Source organism: Elephantulus edwardii, unplaced genomic scaffold (assembly GCF_000299155.1).
Source record: "Elephantulus edwardii isolate Elephantulus edwardi_28Jun2011 unplaced genomic scaffold, EleEdw1.0 scaffold00110, whole genome shotgun sequence".
NCBI lineage: Eukaryota > Metazoa > Chordata > Mammalia > Macroscelidea > Macroscelididae > Elephantulus > Elephantulus edwardii.
In genome coordinates, this window is record NW_006399860.1 from 11,060,622 (window position 1) to 11,080,532 (window position 19,911).

Genomic DNA, 19,911 nt, shown 5'->3' on the forward strand with positions numbered 1-19,911 from the left:
CAAGGCCTCAAACCTGTTCCTGAGATGGTTCTGAAATTCAGGTGGGATAGACTCAAAGTCATATTTTGGTTGCCTTGGATTTGGTTTCATTTTCCTCAACTTCAGCTTGAACTTGAATATGAGTAGTCGGTGGTCTGTTCCACAATCAGCTCCTGGACTAGTTTTCACAGCTGATATTGACCTTCTCCAGCAGTTCTTTCTGCAGATGTAATCGATCCGATTCCTATGCATACCATCAGGTGAAATTCAAGTATATAACCTGTGTTTATGTCTCTTAAAAAATGTATTTGCTATGAATAAGCCGTTGATTGTGCAAAAGTCAATCATTTTCTCTCCAGCACCATTTCTGTCACTGAGTCCATGTTTTCCAACTATTGAATCTTCTTCTCTGTCCCCAACTTTTTAATTCCAGTCACCCATTATTATCAATGCATCTTGACTGCATGTTCAATCAATCTCTGATTGTAAAAGTTGGTAAAAATCTTCTATATCCTCTTACTTGACTCTGGTTGTTTTATATATCTGAATGATAGTGGTATTCACTGGACTTCCTTGTATGCATATGGATATTATCCTGTCACTCACAATAGGGATCTAGAAACTATTAAGCTGATATTGACTGCCTTAAATATAACAACATCAATAGTTTTAATATATTAAGATATTGCTAGGTACAAACCATGTACTCAATAAGTCACTAGACAGGTGCTTATTAGGGCTTCTCACTTGGCACTTGACATTTAAAGGCTATGCATTTCAGACAAACCCTAATGAAAGCACCCTGTAAAAGACAACTCTAACTTAAAAAAAAATTAAGAGACTGAGGACCTCGCCTTTGGGGAAGAGCACATGAAAGTGATAATTCCCAAAACTTGAACCTTCCAAAATACCTTCCATCAAAGATGCATCTTTTGATCTAGTCTGACTTTTTCTGCTAATAATTCCAAACTTTGAAGGCACACCCTTTTTGAATAAAATTATTAAATGTAGCAGTACTGTTAATTTTCCAAAGCAAGGTGTATCTTCTCAATAATGAACTACTGGTGAGCATGAAATATTTCTTGCTGTACATGTTCATTTGTTGTGTTTGTTTGTTTGTAGGGGTGTGTTTGTGTGTTTCTTGTTGTGTATCATCAAACCAAATCTGATTGGCATAGGAGGAGATTGTCCTTCCTTCTCTAGCGGAATATCTGATGGATTTGAACAGCATGCCTTTCGGATTGCAGTGCAGCTTCTTGCCATTAGGCCACCAGAACTCCTCGATGTACATGTTCTTAATATTTATTTGTGTGTTGTTGTTTTGTGCCGTCGAGTTGCCTGTGACTCTTAGTGACCCTATATACAACAGCTCTAAAACCTGCCCTGGCCCGAACCAGTCTCACTGATACTGACAAATCTATCCTCATTTCCCTAGTTACTGTATCAATTCATCTCTTCTAACGTCTTTCTTTCCAGTGCTGTTCCTCCACCCTTCTAAGCATGATGGCTTCCAAGGATTGGTCCTTCTGGCAATATGCCCAAAGTTGTGAGACAAGCTTCAAAATCCTTGCCTCCTAGTAGAAACTTAGTTTCACCATCTCCAACACAGACCTATTTGTTTTCTTGCAATATATGGTATGTACAAGACCTTTTCCAGCACTACAACTCAAAAGCATCAATTCTTCTGTCACCCTTAGTTATTGTCCAGCTCTTTGATGGCAGAAAGTAATTGTGCAGATCATGGCCTGGATCAGTGCTACTTTGTCTCTAGACTGACATTGTTGCTTTTTAGTACTCTGAGGAAGTTCCTGACAGCAGATTTACCTAATGCAATTCATGTTTTGATTCCTGACTGCTGGTGCCAAGATTAATTGTTGATTGTGAAGCTGAGCAAGCCATAATTGCTAACAGCCTTAATTTCTTCTCTATCCATCATACAAATTGACCCAGTGGTGAGAATCTTTGTCTTCCTGACGTTGAGCTTCAATGTTGAAGCCTAAAGTCTTTGACCTTCTTCAGTTAGTGCTTCAGGTCCTTTTCAGTTTCAGCAAGCAAGTTTGTGTCATCTGCATATTGTAGATTGTTGATGAGTCTTCCTCCAATCCTGATACCACATTTCTCCTTATAAATTCCAGCATCCTGAATGATCTGTTCTGCATATAGATTGAAAAGGTATGGAGACAAAATGCATTTCTGACACACTTCCTTCATGATTTTGAACCATGCCATGTTTCACTGTGATTGTGAATTAAGAACAACAAAAACCAAAATAAAACAAACAAACAAAAAACCCCAACAAACCTACACAAAACCCAAACCAGCACTTATTGCCCAATATATTGATTCATCATCAAGCTTTTCTGTGTAAGGAAAATAATTTACATCTTCATTCTGGTAAAAAGAGACAGAGAGATTTCCTGTATACCATCTTGAACAGAAAAGCAGATAATATTATTAGAACTTTTTGAAAATAGTAATGTCATTTTTTTCTAATTTGATGATTTAAAGAAAAAAAATCCTATAACTCCTGCAAAATCAGTTAAGTTAAAAAAATCTGAAGAGGAATCTTCAAATTTTTTCAGACAAGGTAAAAAGAATAAGCTGAATTATTAAATTGCAATACCTGAAAAATAGAAACTATAGTTACTATTCATAATTGACTTTGATTTTGAAAGACATTTTATGATTTTATGGCTCTTGATGAACACCATATTTGCTCTTTGTTGGTGTTATCTACTGTAGAATCAGAACTGGCCCATAGCTGAACTTTCAGTGGGTTTTCAGAGGCAATTAATTTCACAAGAGGAGATTGTCCATCTTTCTCCCATGGAACAGCTGGTGGATTCAAACCATGTGCTTTTGGATTGTAACACAATTTCTTGCCACTAGCCTCCACAAATTCCTTACTCTTTTGACAGGAGATCAGGAACAGAATCAGTCCTTATTTGAGCTAAAACAATGGAATCATGTTTCAGTGATAAAACTAAACTATAATCAGGAGGTTAAGTTATTCTTACAAATAAAAATCCACTTGAGATTAAATGCTCATCATTTGAACAGATGTGCGCTCTTTCACAGAATGTCTGGAAGTGATCTAACATATCAAAGGCAACATTTGCTGATTTGGAAACAAAACCTTACTATGAACAGGAGAAACAGAAGTTAATAAAAACATTAAAGTAAAGTCTGAGTAAATAATTTCACATTTATGAAATACAACACAGTTTGAAATTAAAAGCAGGTCAATGCTTTCCATTAATTTTGTTCATCTAAAGTGTTTTCTTTAAACTGTGTTTCTTTTTCTAAAAACATGATAAGATATTTTGTAGTTACAAGATTAAAGTACTATAGTGTTAACCAACTTTTTTCAATGAAATTTCATCTCTGGATGGCACACCCAAATAAGTGGTCCTTAAATATTAAATAAATTGAAAATAAGTTCAACTATTATTCGATAACCTTAAATATCAAAAGAATATTTTAAGTTATACACACACACACACATCCATATTCATTCTTGTGTGCACACACACATACATATAAAAAGGAGCTCTTATGGCTTAGTGGTAAGGAATTATGCTACTAACACAAAGGTACATGGTTCAAATCCACAATGTAGTCCACGGGAGAAAGCTAGACAACCTTTTCCAAAGTGGTTTACTACCTGAAAGCCCACGTGGATGGTAAGCTATGAGTTGCGTCCACCTTGCCTGTAAACAACTATGATATGCATGTAAAGCTGTATGATGCCATCATTTTGTTGACTAAAACTTGGGTTAAGTAATTAAGCCATTGCTTACTTTTTTTCTTCCCTACAAATAGGTAGCTGATTAGTCTATGGTTTATTAATGATGTAATCACAGCTTCACTATTGTGATTTCCAATGGCATCTCATATATAAATATCTTGAGGCAGATTATACATTTAGCTTATGTTATAAAACTCATTACCTTAATGGATATTTCTGTGGAATTGCATTATTCCCAAAATGGTATGACTTCAACATTTATAATATTTATATCTCCTAAAAAAAGTCTTGATGATTCAATGGTTAAATACTACTTGACTGCTAATCATAAAGTCTGCAGTGCAAAATCACCAGTGTCTCCATTGTGGAAAAGATGAAGCAATTTGCTTCTAACAAAATTGAAAACTTGGACATTCTATGGGGCAATTCGGCTTTGTTTTAGCAGGTTATTTTGAGTCTAATTCACTTTCCAGTAAGAGATATTAATGGGAAATCTTAAGGAACATAGAAACATATTCTGTGAAAAGAGAGAGTGTGATAGAAGTTGAACATACAGAAAAAGAATAAAAACTAGAAAATGTGCAAGAATATTAAAAGTTATTGTCCATAAAGGAAAAATAATGAAGTGTCATTTTAATGGGAGTATTATGACTGAAGAATGCTATAATTATAATACTGAAAAATTAAGATGGATAAACAATGTTAAATATATATATAGAAACATACACATATACCTTCTTCTGCATAAATTCTAAGATAAATTGCAAAAGCTATGTAGGAATTGTTGTTGTTGTGTACCATTAGGTCAGAACCGATCCAGAGCTGACCCTTCAGCTGGTTTTCAGAGGTAGTTAATCACGTGGGGAAAGATTACACATTCTTCTCCTGCAGAACAGCTGGTGGTCTCAATTCACATGCCTTCAGGATTGCAGTGCAACTCCTTGGCTTAAAAAGGTACTAGGAACTCAAAGAAAATACATGAAGCATTTCACAATGTAGTATGAGCATATGTGGGTAACTTGTTGACTATAGTGTGTAAATTATAATGCAATAATGAAAAAGAAAATTTAAATTGTGATCAGGAGACAATTCACAATTGACATGCAATCCTGAGCTTCACTTTTATCAAAGGTGTGTACACCGTTGAACTTCTGCATTAGAATTAGATGTTTTGTTTGGTAAATATGCAAATTCCTGAACCAATTTTCAGCCTATTGATGTAGATAGAGAGCTTTAGACTATATACCTATGTATGTAACATTTGTGTGTGACATTTCTGTATATGTATGTTTACACTCTATGTATGCACATCAGGTTTAAGGAAGTACTAATGATTATCAGAGTTACAGCAAAGGCCAAAATAATGGAAATTCATTAGTAACTAATCTGTGTTAAAAAAAAAAATTAAGGAACTGAAGCAGCAACCTTGAAAACTGAGGCTTGGTAATCAATATGATAGCATACATTTAAAATATCCGAGAAAACTCTAGTTTCACTCCAAGATTTCTGAAAATTAATTTTTATGTTCATGTGATTGAACGAGCAGTAAATCAATTTGAAATTCATACAGTAAAGATTCTGTAATTGCTTCCAAAGACATATGTTCACATCCAATTGACTAGATTAATATTGAAGAAAAATATCAATAAATAAATCTAGAATTCTAAAAATAATTAAAGTAAAAAATATTAGAAGTATAATATCCTGCTCTGTTTGAGCTGATACAAATTAAGAGAGTTATGCATTTTGTAAAAGGATGTTTCTGAAACAATAGTGCCTTAGGAAGTTTAAATCATACCTGGGAATGAGTGACAAAAGGAAGAGGATGCCAGTAATTTAGATTCACTTTGGAAGGAAAGTGGGTCTAGAACCTTAAAATTTTAAATCCTACAAAGATTAGGAATAATAAATAGATAAAATATATTTAGTTAGGTTTAAAGAGTTCACTTTTAAAAGTAGATTAAAGACAGAAAAGCATTACTGATCTTAGAACAATGTCCACTTAGGATTGATTCTTTTCTCTTTAATAATATGGGTCTTTAAAAACTATTGATATCAGGGAGTGAGATGCCTCCTACCTTGTTTCTCTTTTTAAGGAATGCTTTGCTTATTCAGGGCCCCTTTCCATTCCAAAAGAAATTGGAGATTGCTTTTTACATCTCCTTAAAGAATGAAATTGGTATTTGTATTGGAATTGCATTGGATATGCAAATTGCATTTGATAGGATTGTCATTTTCACAATATTGAGTCTTCCTATCCATGAGCAAGGGATATTCTTCTACTTCTCTAGGTCTCTTTTGCTTCTTGTAGTAATGTTTTGTAATTTTCTTTGAATAGATCCTTTGTGCTTCTGGTTAGATTTGCTCCCAAGTATTTAATCTTGTGATTAGCAATTGTGAAGAGTATTATTTTTCTAAGCTCCAGTTCTATTTCCTCTTTGTCACTATAGAGTAATCCAATTTATTTTTGTATGTTGATCTTGTATCCTGCCACTTTGCTGAATTGGTCAACTATGTCCAATAATTTTCTTTCTGAGTCTTTAGGGTTTTCTAAGTATACTACCATACCATCTTCAAACAGAGATAATTATATGTCCTCTTTGCCAATTTGGATACCTCCTATTTCCTTCTCTTGTCTAATTGCTATCATTAAGACTTCTAATACAATATTGAATAGGAGAGGTGATAGTGGGCATCCTTACTTAGTTCATCTTCTCAAAGGGAATGCCTTTAACCTTTTTTCCATGGAGAACAATGTTGGCTCTCAGGTTTGGGTAAATACTTTTTACTGTGTTGAAGGAATTCCCCTCTAATCCCATTTTGTTGAGTGTTTTAATCAGGAAAGGGTGTTGGATTTTGTCAAAGGCCTTTTCTACATCAATTGATAGGATCATGTGGATCTTGTTCTTTGTTTTGTTACGGTAATGAATTACATTGACTGTTTTTCTTATGTTGAGCCATCCTTGCATACCTGTTATGAATCCCACTTGGCTGTAGTGAGGTGTTTTGTTTGTTTGTTTGTTTTTGTTTTTTAAATGTATCATTGGATTCTATTGGCCAGGATTTTATTCAGGATTTTTGCATCTATATTCATAAGAGCTAGTGCCTATAATTGTCTATTTTGGTGGTGATTTTACCTGGCTTTGGTATTAAAGATATGTTTGCTTTATAGGGTGAATCTGGGAGAATTCCATCTTTTTCTATTTTCTGAAATAGTTTATGTAGAATTGGTGAGAGTTCTTCTCTGAATATTTGATACAAGTAACTTTTAAAAAGGGCTTTTATGGGTTGAAAGCTGTTTTATTACTTTTAAATTTCTTCTTTTGTAATGAGTCTGTTCATGTGTTCAGTTTCAGTTTCTGTCAGTTTAGGTAGGTTGTGCATTTCTAAGTATGTGTCCATTTCCTCTAGGTTTTCATATTTGTCTGAGTATAGTTTTTCATAATATTCCAATGTTAGTTTTTATTTTAGTTGGCTCTGTTGTGATTTTGCCTGATTCATCTCTTATTCAGATTATTTGTGTCTTTTCCTTCTTTTATTTTGTTATTTTTTTTCTAGTGGTTTGTTGATTTTATTGATCTTTTCAAAGAACCAACCAACTCTTTGGTGGTTAAGACAGCATGGTACTAGTACAATGACAGACACATAGGTCAATGGAATAAAATAGAGAATGCAGAAATCACCCCATCTACCTATGATCAACTTAATTTGACAAGGATATAAAATCAATCAAGTGGGAAAAGGACAGCCTTTTAACAAATGATGCTGGCAAAATTGGAAAACTTTCTGCAGGAAACTGAAGCAATATGAACACCTCACTCCATACACAAAAACCAAATAACAGTGGATCATGGACCTAGAACTAAAAACAAGGACTATAAAGTTCATTAAAGAAAAGTTTGTAAGAACACTAGAAGTCCTATTTCACAACATAAACAGTCTTCCAAGCATTCTGGAAAGGAAATCTACAACCAGAAGAGGATAAAATAGCTGAATTAGACCTTCTAAGTATCAAATCCTTATGCACATCCAAAAACTTCTCCAACAGGGTAAAAAGGAAAGCCGCAGATCATGAAAACATATTTGGTAATAACAAGTCAGACAAGCGACTTATACCTGTTGTTGTTGTTGTTATGTGCCGTCGAGTCGCTTGCGACTCATAGTGACCCTATGTGCAACAGCCCTAAACTCCGTTCTGTCCTGTGTAACACAATGCACATGATCTTTATAAGCGAACCAATAAAAAAAAATAGACCAATGTTAAGTAAATGTTTCACAATTTTTGGGAGGAGTTGGAGGAACTTATTTATGTTAGCTTACTGAAGTTAATTGTGAAGAAGATATTAAATATTGATTGAGATCTAGTGGTGAGAATCTTGTTTTCTTGACATTGAGATGCAATCCATATTAAAGTCTGAATTTCTTGGTCTTCTGCAACAAGTGCTTCAAGCCTTACTTTCAGCAAGTAAGGTATGTCATCTGCATAAAGCAGGTTATTGATGAGTCTCCCTCTGATCTTGATACCACATTCCTCTACATTGATTCCAGTTTCTTGAATAATTTGCTCAACATACAGATTGAATAGGTATGGAGAGAGAATATGACACAGTCCCTTCTTAATTTTAAACCATTCCATGTCTCCTTGCTCTGCTCTCATAATGATCTTTTGCAACAAGAGAATCAAGTTCTCCTCTCTTTCAACAAACAAGATTGTGTTATCTGCATAATGTAGGTTGCTAATGAGTCTACCTTCTATTCTGATCCCACATTCTTCTTCATAGAGTCAAGCTTCTTGAACAATATGTTCAACATTGTACAGGTTGAAATGAGAAAGGATACATCCTTGATGCACACATTTTCCAATTTTAAACCATGCAAGGGTACTTTGCTCTGTTTGAACAACAGCTTCTTGATCTAGGTATAGGTTTCATATAAATTTATTAGATGTTCTAGAATTCCCATTCTTTTGAATGTTAGTCATAGTGTGTTATGACTCACAGTCAAATGTGTTGGCATAGTCAATAAACCACAAATAGACATTCTTCTGATATTCTGTAAACAGACAAAACTTTAAATTAGAAACTCAAGTAAAAAAAATATATATATATCGTGCTTGTTTAATGTTTTAAAGTTTATAATATAATTTGTATTTTGTTGTTATATGTTGTCGAGTTGCTTGAGACTCATAGCTACACTATGTACAACAGCCCTAAACCCTACTCTATCCTGTGCCAACCTCACCATCTTCGACACACTTACTCCCACCACCCCAATCACAGAATCAATCCATCTCATTGAGGGTCTTCCTCTCCTGGATGTCTTTCCACTCTCCCAAATATGATGTCCCTCTTCAAGGACCGGTCCCTCCTTGCAGCATGCCCAGAATATGTCAGATGAAGCTTCAGAATCCTTGACTCCAAGGAGCATTCCGGCTTCACCCTCTCCAAGACAAACCTCTTTGTTCTCCATGGTATATTCAACACTCTTCTCCAGCACCACCGTTCAATGACATGAATTCTTTTTCTATCATTGCTAGTCAATGTCCAACTTTCTGATGCATAGCATTCAATTGTGAAGACTATAACCCGTATCAGGTGCACCTTAGTCTCCAGCCTGATGTCGTTGTTCTTCAGTACTCTGGAAAGGTCCTTGACAGCTGACTTTCCCAATGCAATGTGTATACTCTAAATAAAAATTATCAATATTGAATGAAGTGAAGGAGAAGTTGGAAACTCTGAGTATGAAATATTTTACCCAAGTTTGCAGAACAGTAAGCATCAAAGGTAAGATAGCCGAGTGGTTTCTCTTTAGTGACAGTACTTTTACAAAGTACTTACTTTTGACTATTTGGAAATTGAAAAGTTAAAAAGTGATTAATAGAATCTGGATAATTTTCACAATTAGAGTATTTATCTAGGGAGAAATTTTTTTAAAGAAGAATAAAAAATATAACATATATAGGTGAACTGTGTTAACAACATATCATAGAAAAGACATGGTTTTTATTGAAAACTCTTAAAAAAACCCAGGAGAACTGAAAAATAAACCCAGAATTTTCTCTACTTTTAATTATCAACACCTGCAGTTGGAAAAAAAAAATTAAAAAATTACATACAAGCAAGTGTCTTGACTTTAGAGAATATATCTGCTAAGATTTGATTATTTTTCTGTTCTCTCAACTGAAATTTTGAGTATTCACTATCTTTTTTTTTCGTTGTTTGACATTTTGACTTTTTAGAACTGAAGCATCAAATATCTTGCCTGCTCTTTCAGATATTTGGTACAATTATAACTGCTATTTATAGTTATTTTAATGACATAACTCTCTTTGATTCTGATCAATTATAAAAAATAAGAGAAATGATGCTATTTTTAAAGGGTACCAGAATAATTTTATGCTAAAATGTAACAGTTATATTATTGAGAAAAATGGAGACAAATAATGTCCAAACCATTCAAAGATAATAATTAATTTTAGTCTTCATAATTGCAGTTAGTATGCTCAAAAGACATACAAAGTTTATTTCTGTAGTGATTTTAGTATCTAAGAGAAAATTCTCAACTTAGAGCAATATATGCCTTTTTTTGGGGGAAAATATGTAGAAGGCAAACCTTACAGGTTAATGGTGTATTTGAGTAAAGAAAATGTTGCTAATAATTGATTTCTCCTTGCTTACTCCACCTTGAGAAGACGTTGGGCTGAAAGATACGTAAAAATAACAGAAGCTAGAATATATATTTCTCATATCAGAGCTCAGTCTCTTTCACTATTTGTCATGGATTCAATGCAATGATACAACATAGTTGTAGTAGGACTAAGGATGGAACACAATACTTCCTAAGATCATCAAATCACTAATTGGAGGTAAAGAAAGTGCCCCTGGGATATTTTATACATTTGATCTAATTAGTGATAATATAGGAAGAAAGTAAGCTGAAAGTGGGAGGGACTATAGTACCAATAAGAAATAATCATCAAGAGTGGAATTCACTTTTTGGGTACGAGTTCTGGACAACATAACTCTTTGATATGCAGAAAGCTACAGCACATAAAAGTCTCCAAGGAATAGCAGGCCAATTGGAGGATCATAAAATATAAAATTAGAGATGACATAAATTCATGAGTGATAGAGAAGTAAGGAAGATAGAGAAGTGATAGAGACGTTAGTAAAGACTTGGAGAAGTAAGCCCTGTCCCTGTCCCTGAAGGGCATGCTGCATTTTCTTAGTTCTTCTTTGCTGGTGGTGAGGTTTTACCATTCTGCTACTAGATCTGCTCAATTAAATGGTGAGACCAGCAAATCCCTTTGTGGATACACTAACATGCTCTATTTGTATATTCCTGCTAATCAACATGGCAAAGTTGGTCAATGGTTAGGGAAGCCATTTTGAACAATGAACCAATAACACCACAAGTTATATTTTTAATCTCTTCCAACCTGAGGAGGAACTCTGGTGGCTTAGTGGTGCAGAATCTTGCTGCCAATACAAAGCTATGCAGCTTTAATCCACCAGATCTTGCACAGGAGAAAGATAGCAATCTCCTGTGCAATTTACTGTCTCTAAATACCTGCTGGACAGTCATCTATGGGTCAATAGTGACTCAATGGTACTTAACAATAATTAAAAAAATCTGAGGGGGTTAATCTTCTCAGACTGTTTCAGGAAGTATTCTGCTCCTATTTGTAAAATTTTTATTATTCTTCTTCCCACCTCAGTAGAATACTATTTTCTTCTTTCTTATTCTGTCTCAGTCTGAAAAGTCTGCTAACACTTTTCAACTATAGATAACACTCTTTTGAAAAATCCAAGGTACAGCTTCCAAGGTCAAGCCCTCCATCACAATACAATGAACTGAGGGATGAGTGTTAGTACCCTGCATTCATAATTCATTCTACTAAGATATGATCCCAAAGGCACACAGTTCAAATCTACCAGCTACTTACTCCATGGAGAAGGATATGCAGTCTTCTCCTATGTGGCTAAATGCCTCTGAAAACCCACCAAAGGGTCAACTATAGGTTGGTTCTGACTTGATGGAATACAACAACAACAACAACAAAAATGAGTACCGGACTATAAGAAGTGGGAACTTAACAATGTTCCAAATGTTTGATCTATTGTATAACTAACTCCATGATTGTAAACATCAACATTTCTTACTTTGGTCAGTCCCTCTACTCTTCTGTATCTCTTTATTTTGGTGGTTCACTGTAAGTCTCACAGAACAATGCATATAATTATTAACTTAATACAGAAGACAAAATGGCCAGAAGTGGGAACTGATTCCTATAAGATCCAAAGATGTGGGTTGACTGAAATAGTAGATACAAGTAGTAGCGCATAAATAAACAAATATGAATACACACATGAAGATTTTTTTTATCCTTTTTAACATCTACCTCAAAGTATCTACCGCGTAAGAATTACTAAGGAACCAAATACATTAGGGGAATGACTTACATGACATAGGTGACACAGGCTAGTGTTGCAGAGACTAGTGAGTACTATAAACTGTCCTTTGTGGTACAGATGGAAAGTGGATATCTTCAAAACAGACCTAACATTAAGGTCCCGTGAGCATACATAAGTCTTTAGTAAGGCGAGGTTGGTATCCCATACTAACCCTTTCTCTTGAATACAATAAAAACTTCAGCACAAAATGAACACAATGAATACTTAGGAAAGACATTTCTAATGATAAACATTTGATGGCATATATCCATATCTAAATACTTAATTATACTTATTTGTCCAACCTAAATGACACAGTAACTAGGGTAATGGGGAGTGTAGGTATGTTGAAAACAATGAGATTGGCTCAGTGTAGGGCAGAATTCAGTTATTGAGCATAATCTTGATATGCATCACAGTCAACTTGACAACACATAACAACAACCACCTGTCGTAAAAATTAAAAAAAACCAAACAAACCACAAATAAAAGAACCCAAGACAAAGAAGCTATTGCAATCCAGTTTATTACAGCTCAAGGAAACACATGTGTCACAGAGTGAAATAGCTTTGTAAGATTTTTGCTCCTTTGCGGTGCTCGTGGGTGAGTTTGAACCACCAACCTTTAGGTTCATAGTCAAGTATTACCTATTCTACCCAGAGATCTTCCAAAATTATCAAGGCAGTATTTACCTACAGTATGAAAATGCCTACCTTAATTACTAGTTCTCACATAATTGCTATCAAGTCATAGTAGACACATAGCCTAATCCTCAACTTAGGTTTCAAAACTGTGCATAGCTTGGGACTATATAGTGCCCATCTCCCTCTCAGAGATAAAGTGTTGGATTCAACCCACAAAAAAAGGCTAACCTTTGGGTTAGGAACAAAAATTCCTAACAACTAAGTCTATTCTCTGTCTTCATGGTGCTCAAATTCTCTCAGTTTAATGCCTTTAATAGTATTCTCTGTATCTTCTGCTCACCCCCAAATATTTTTCTTTAAATTTTCTTGTTATTGTTGTGTTCTCTAATAGTGTACCTCTTTTATTTATGATGTTATCTTTTCTGAATATACTTTATTGGCTCTTCAACTTAGATTATAAAATAATAATTAATGAAGTTTTTTAAAGTTCTCTTCCATGAATCGTAAAACTACTCTCCCCCTCCCTTTATACAAATACTTTATACTATTTAAATAATGCAAACTGTTTCCAAGATCAAATGTTGTGTAATTTCTTAAATTTTCAACTCTCAACCTATATTCCATGTACACTGTCTTTTTTCCACTTCTTCTAGAGGAGTTTGAATTTCTCTCAGCCTATGGTTTCCTTACCAATCTTTGCTCCATTTGCTACATTGAACTCTTGTGTTTTCTTCAAATTTAATACACAATATTTATGATTATCTAATTTGGTAAATATGATTAGATCATTCCCTTGATGAGATCTGATAAAATGTGATCACATGAATGATGGTATCTTCTGTTAGTAGTCAGTCAGCTAAAAGAAAGTTTGCTTGGTAATGCCACCTTCATCAATTTTTGTCTTGACATATGCCAAAGCTCTTTTTGTAGAAGTAGAATCCTGTCACCAACTGACCTTTGGTCCTTTATTCTTGAACCAACTGCCTGCCATGATATTTGCTTATATTGGATAAGACAGCCTTCAAAGCCATCTGACCTACCTATCTTGGGTTCATTGCTTCTACATGCGTCAAGAGAAGCCTCTATATTGATATCTGACCCATAGACCTGAGATTTATTACCATCTACAAATATAGAAGTCATTTCTTTGAGATAATTTTTTTTTTCTTTCTGAATATTTGTTTCCTTGGTTTTGCTTTTATGAAGAACCCACTTACAGACACCTACATATAAAGACCTCTGTTATTTCTTCAGGGGGATTTTTCTCTCTTTCTGTCTTTCTGTCTATAGAGTATATCACTGTGTTTAGGACCCATGATACTCTAATTCATAGTGTCTCTTTATTATACTAGACTATAACTCTCAGAGAAGATATTAAAGCTTGCTCATTTTTGTCTCTCCCATGAGATTTATCAATATGCTGTTAGAACACAGAGGTCACTTAATAAATGCTAGTTGTTCCTTTCTTTGACAATGAAAGCTCTTTAAAATTTATGAGAAACTATAAATAAACTGCAGTGATGTAGAGTTCTAAAGAGGGAAGTGTAAGACTAAATTAGCTTCATCTCCCTAGAAGTATATTATATCTAAATATAGGATTGCACTGTGAGATCTGTTTTCAGTGTTTTCTTTGAGATTATTTTTATTTCTGATGTTCTTCCTGTTTTACAGTAGATTTATTCCTAATAGTTTAAGGAAAACTTGATTTTTTTAAACAAATTGATAATTTCAATATTTAATAGCCTATTTTGTTAAGACCGAACTTAAGGATTAATCACAGGCTTCACATGTTTAAATATAATATTGATGTATTAAATTTTTGTTTTGTCAGCTTTAAGTAATGTATATACAACTTTCTTTTCTTTTCTGTATAATATAGATTTTATATATGTAGTCTTAAGAACTACTTCATATATGCTTTCACTGTCTCTTCCAGACTCCTGACTTTTATAGTTTCATTTATTTTATTCTCCATTTTTCATTTTCTCCTTATTTTGGTCAACTTTGAAAGAATGTGGCTATAATGATAACAAGAAAAAAAGCTGTCAATGTAATATTTTTGATGATTAAATGAGATTCCATCAGTCATTTTAGTCCACTTTTACTTAAATCATGAGTTTAATTGTGAGTGTACATGTCAACAGTGTAATCTGGTAATACATAAAATGATATTATATCTCAATAATTCGATTTGAAAGAGTCAGCATTACACATATACCGAATCTATTCCATGGAAATGGTTTTACCAAATAGAAAAAACTAAAAAAGAACAAATGAATGTTTTATAGATCTAAATGTGTTTACTCTGAGAGATTGATGTATATTTTTATATCTATCCAAAGTGCCTGAAAACTCTATGTGACATTCATTAAGTCCTTGGTAATATTTGTAAATTACTTGTTATGCTTTAAAGAGTTGGACAATGACTAAGGATGACAGAAGAAGAATAGATGCCTTTGAGTTATGGTGCTGGAGAAGAGTCTGGAACATACCATGAGCTGCCAAGAAAACAAATATGTCTTTCTTGGATAGGGTAAAACCAAGTATCTCCTTGGAGCCTAGGATTTTGAAGCTCCTCCTCACTTACTTTGGGCATGTGGCCAAGGGATCGGTCCTTGAAGAAGGACATCATGCTCAGAAGCGTGGATGGACAACAAAGGAGAGGGACATCCAGGATGAGTTGGATTGATACAGTAACTGGGGTGATGGGGGTTGCTGTGTCAGAATTAATAAGACTGTCTCAGGACAGGGTAGCGTTCAGAGCTGCTGTACATAGAGTCTCTATACATCACCTGTGACTCAAGGATGCATAAAAATAATAACATCCTATGACAGATTTGGAAGCAGGAGTGGCATCCACTTCCTAAATAACATGCCTCCAGAAACTCTATGAACTTTGATAAATGTCGATAGTTGTAGAGAGGCTTCAGGCCTTTTGTTCATAGGGGTGCTATGAGTTGTGCTGGACTCAAAGGCAATAAACAATAACAAGTATTTGTAGAACGAAGAAAGAAATTATGACTCTTCTTATTTGTTTACATGTTCTTTTTATCACGGAATAATATAAGATGATAATTGTTTCACTTTAAAAATCTTTCTTGGTCAGTTATGAATTCACATCAATCCACTAAAGAATGCCCTAGCTTGTGGACAATTTTGGGAATGTGATGACCTGCATTACTAAATGGTTTAACTCTCTTTCTTACCCAACTTTTATACTTTCACCATTTTCAAGGAATTGCATTATTGAATACTGATTTTCAAGCTTGTAATAGCTCTAGAAGAGTGTTGTAGAATTTTTTACACATTGCTATAGAAATTTCTAAATTATAAAACCAGAATGAACAAGCAAATGTCAATTTGAAAAGCAACACTAAAAGCACATGTGAATCTAGAATTGCAGATGCATCAGAGACAAGTATTGCAGTTAAGGTCATACAGCGAAATCATCATTTCATTAATGGAGACAGAAAACAAGACAGATGATCAACTGGAAGATAGAAGAGATTTACAGCAATATATTTTACACTGGAAGTTTTTATGATTTATATGTGCAGACAGTGTAGGTACAATATTTTATATAGTATAAAGGGTCATTCTCTGAATAACAGAGATTATTTCTCCAAAAGCTTCGGTGCTCTAGATTTCATGTGACTGAAATAGAATAAATAGTTCTCCCACATGATTCTAAAGTTGCAATATACAGCTGAAGAGATAGCTGGAAACCCATTTATCATTGGACATTAGTAAACGAATTATTGGTATGAGTGAGATGCATATTTTCAGTTTAGAACATGCTACCTCTTGTTGTTATATGCTGTTAAGTCAACTATGACTCATAGCAACTCTATGGATCTGAATTCTGCTCTCTCTTGTGCCACCTTCGTCATCTCTGATATATCTGAGAACACTGTTAAAGTCACCATTGTCAATACATCTTGCTAAGGGTTGTTGTCTCTTTTGCGGACCCTCCACTTTTCCAAGTAGGAGATATATCTATATATCTATGTCTCTCTCTCTCTCCAAGGATTGGAATATCCTCACAGTATACTCAAAGTTCACCATCCTTACCTCCAATGAACACCTTGGTTGTAGTTTCTGCAAGATGTATTTGTTATTTTGGCTATCCCTGAGATTTTTGTTGCTGTTGTGTATTGTCAAATCATAGCTGACCTTCTGGCATGTTTTCAGAGGCAAGTAATCACATGGGAGATTACCCATCCTTCTCCTGAGGAACAGCTAGTGGCCTTGAACCGCGTGCCTTTGGGATTGCAGCACAGCTTCTTGCCACTAGGCCACCAGAGCTCCCTAATCCTTGAGACATTGAGTACTATTTTCCAATACCACAACTCAAAGGCATTGATTCTTTTTCTATTATCTCAACATAACAAGATACTTAAAGTATGTGAGACAAAGCTTCACCACACTCTCCTCTAAGCACACTAGTTATTCTTTCTCCAATACATACTTCTTTTTTTCTCTTGGTAGTCCATGGGATATTCAATACTCTTCTCCAAAACCAAAATTTAAAAGCACCCATTCTTTTCCTCTTATCCTTACGCATTGTCTGGCTCTTAGATGTATAGAAAGTAATTGGAAAGACTATGGTTTGCATCAGGTGCATCATATTCTTAACTGACATCACTGTTCTTCAACACTTTGGAAATGCCCTTAAACAGCAGATTTTCTCAGTGTTTCATATTTTCTGATTTTTTTTTACTGTTAGTACTAAGTGAAATGATTTGTAAAACAAAATTGTTCATAGTTTCAATCTTTTCTCCATTTATCATGAAATTGCCTATTGGACCAGTGGTGAGGACTTTTATTTTCTTGATGTTGAGATATAATTCCTACTGAAGGATATAGTGTTTGATGTTCTGAAGCAAGCATTTTAAATCCTCCTCAGTTTCAGCAAGGAAAGTTTTTCAATCTGTGTAAAACATATTATTGAGGAGACTTTCTGACTTACAGGATGGTGTGATGCTGGAAAGCATTACACCAGTATTTAAAGTAACATCAGGTAGACAGGTTTCAGTAGAGCTTCCAAATAAAAACAAACTAAACAAGATTATATATTAACTTCTTAAATATCAGACCTTTGACACCTGTCTGTTAGATATACTATAGGGAGAAATTTATTTGATTATATTTTAAAAGAAAGCTAAGGAGTTGTACTGTCAATCCATAGGCATGCCATTTGAATCTCCAGCTAGCTGCTCTGTGGGAGCAATTTCTAGGTTCTGGAAACATTTTGGAGAGTCAGCTATGAGTAGGATCCAACTCAGTGGCACGAAGTCAGAAAAAAGAAACCATATTTTGAGAAATATGATCTGTGCGAATTGCCTTTTAATATTTTTCCTTGTTTGTAAATACAGCATGCTGATCTTACCATGATTATTATTTTCTCTACACACGTTATACTATTCCTATAAACATTATTGGAACATTGCTATGGATATTTTTATCAATAGCATTGCATAAATAACCAGTTGCAGTGATTAATACTCCCTTTAAATAGGGGTATATATGAATTCATTAAAAATGCATTTTATCAGTTTTTAAAAATTAAACAGAAAATTTCATTTCAAAAGAATGGAGTTGCTTGCATTATATTTCATAAAATTTGAAATGAATGCTTTTTTGTTGTTGTTTGCTTGCTTTGGTTTTTTGGGGTTTTGGGGGTGTTTTTTAACATATAAGCCTGCAACAATTCTAAGTGTATTTTTTCTTATCAGTTTACATCCAATAATTCATACATATTTCATTTTATTCATGTATTTTGAATTGTATACATCCATATACATTGTATCGTATATCATTAATGACTATTAATCTATGCCTATTATCATCCATGTTTGCAAGTTCTGATTGAATCTTCCTATTCTTTTGCCTCTCCTTTCTCATTAAACTCTGTGATTCTAGTGATTTCCCCTTGTTCTGCTTCCCCTATCCCCCTTTCTCCTTCCCCTTTGGAACATTTATACAGATCTTGCTCAATTATTCTCCTATTTTTAAAATAAAGGTCTTCGGTGGTATTTGTCCTTATTTGACAGATATTTTGGTAGAAATCTCTCACATTCGTACGTATATTTGCAGAACATCCCAATGTGTTAAATTCTCAAATAATTGTTCTGTGAAGACCTTTAACAGAAGTGTGATTAACAGTACTAAGTCAAGCATTTATCCAGAATATGAATTTTCTTTGAAAATTTATTAATTGATCAACAAATACCTGTGATTCCATGTCAATTGTCCCTAGTAACGAACATTTATTTTTGCTGTGATAACTTCATTATCATTATATGTCTGTGTATTTAAATGAATGTTTTTATGTTATAATAGAACTAAAATATAGAAACTCACAAGGTAAATATAAAAAATAATTCTTTTAAAAATACTGGTAAAATTATTCTTACTCATACCAACTGAATAGGATAGAATAGAATAGCCTCATAGGGTTTCCAAATCTCAATCTGTAACTTTTTCCCATTGAACAGATGGTGGATTTGAATCACCAAACTTCAAGTTCGCAGCTGGGCTTTTAACCAATGCGCTATCAGGACTCCTTTAATAGTGTGTATATAATCTCATTATATCATACTCTTTATTATGCACAACCTGACAAAAACTGACCTTAATCAGACATTACTGAATTTACTCCAAGAAAATTGCAAACAAAATGAGAATGAAATAAAAGTGTAAAATGGAAGAAAGAAGAATTATTAGGTTTATTTATTTTAGCTTTACTTTTATTCTTACATTTTGACCATGACCATATTCACATAACCATAAATTTAAAATTATTAAAATTCTAATGGTTGTTTTTTACTTTATTTAGAAACCAATTAATATAAAAAACCCTACTTAGCCAAAATGACTTCATATGCCTAAATGTAGTTATTCACGATTTTAATAATACATATATGTGTGTGTGTGTGTGTGTGTGTGTGTGTGTGTGTGTATCTCACTAGGTAGATAATGTAACTTAAAGTTTTCACAATCGCTTTATTCTTATGTGTGGCATAAGATTGATTCACAATAAATATTTTATTGGGCAAAAAACCTGACACTTTATTAAATAAACTCC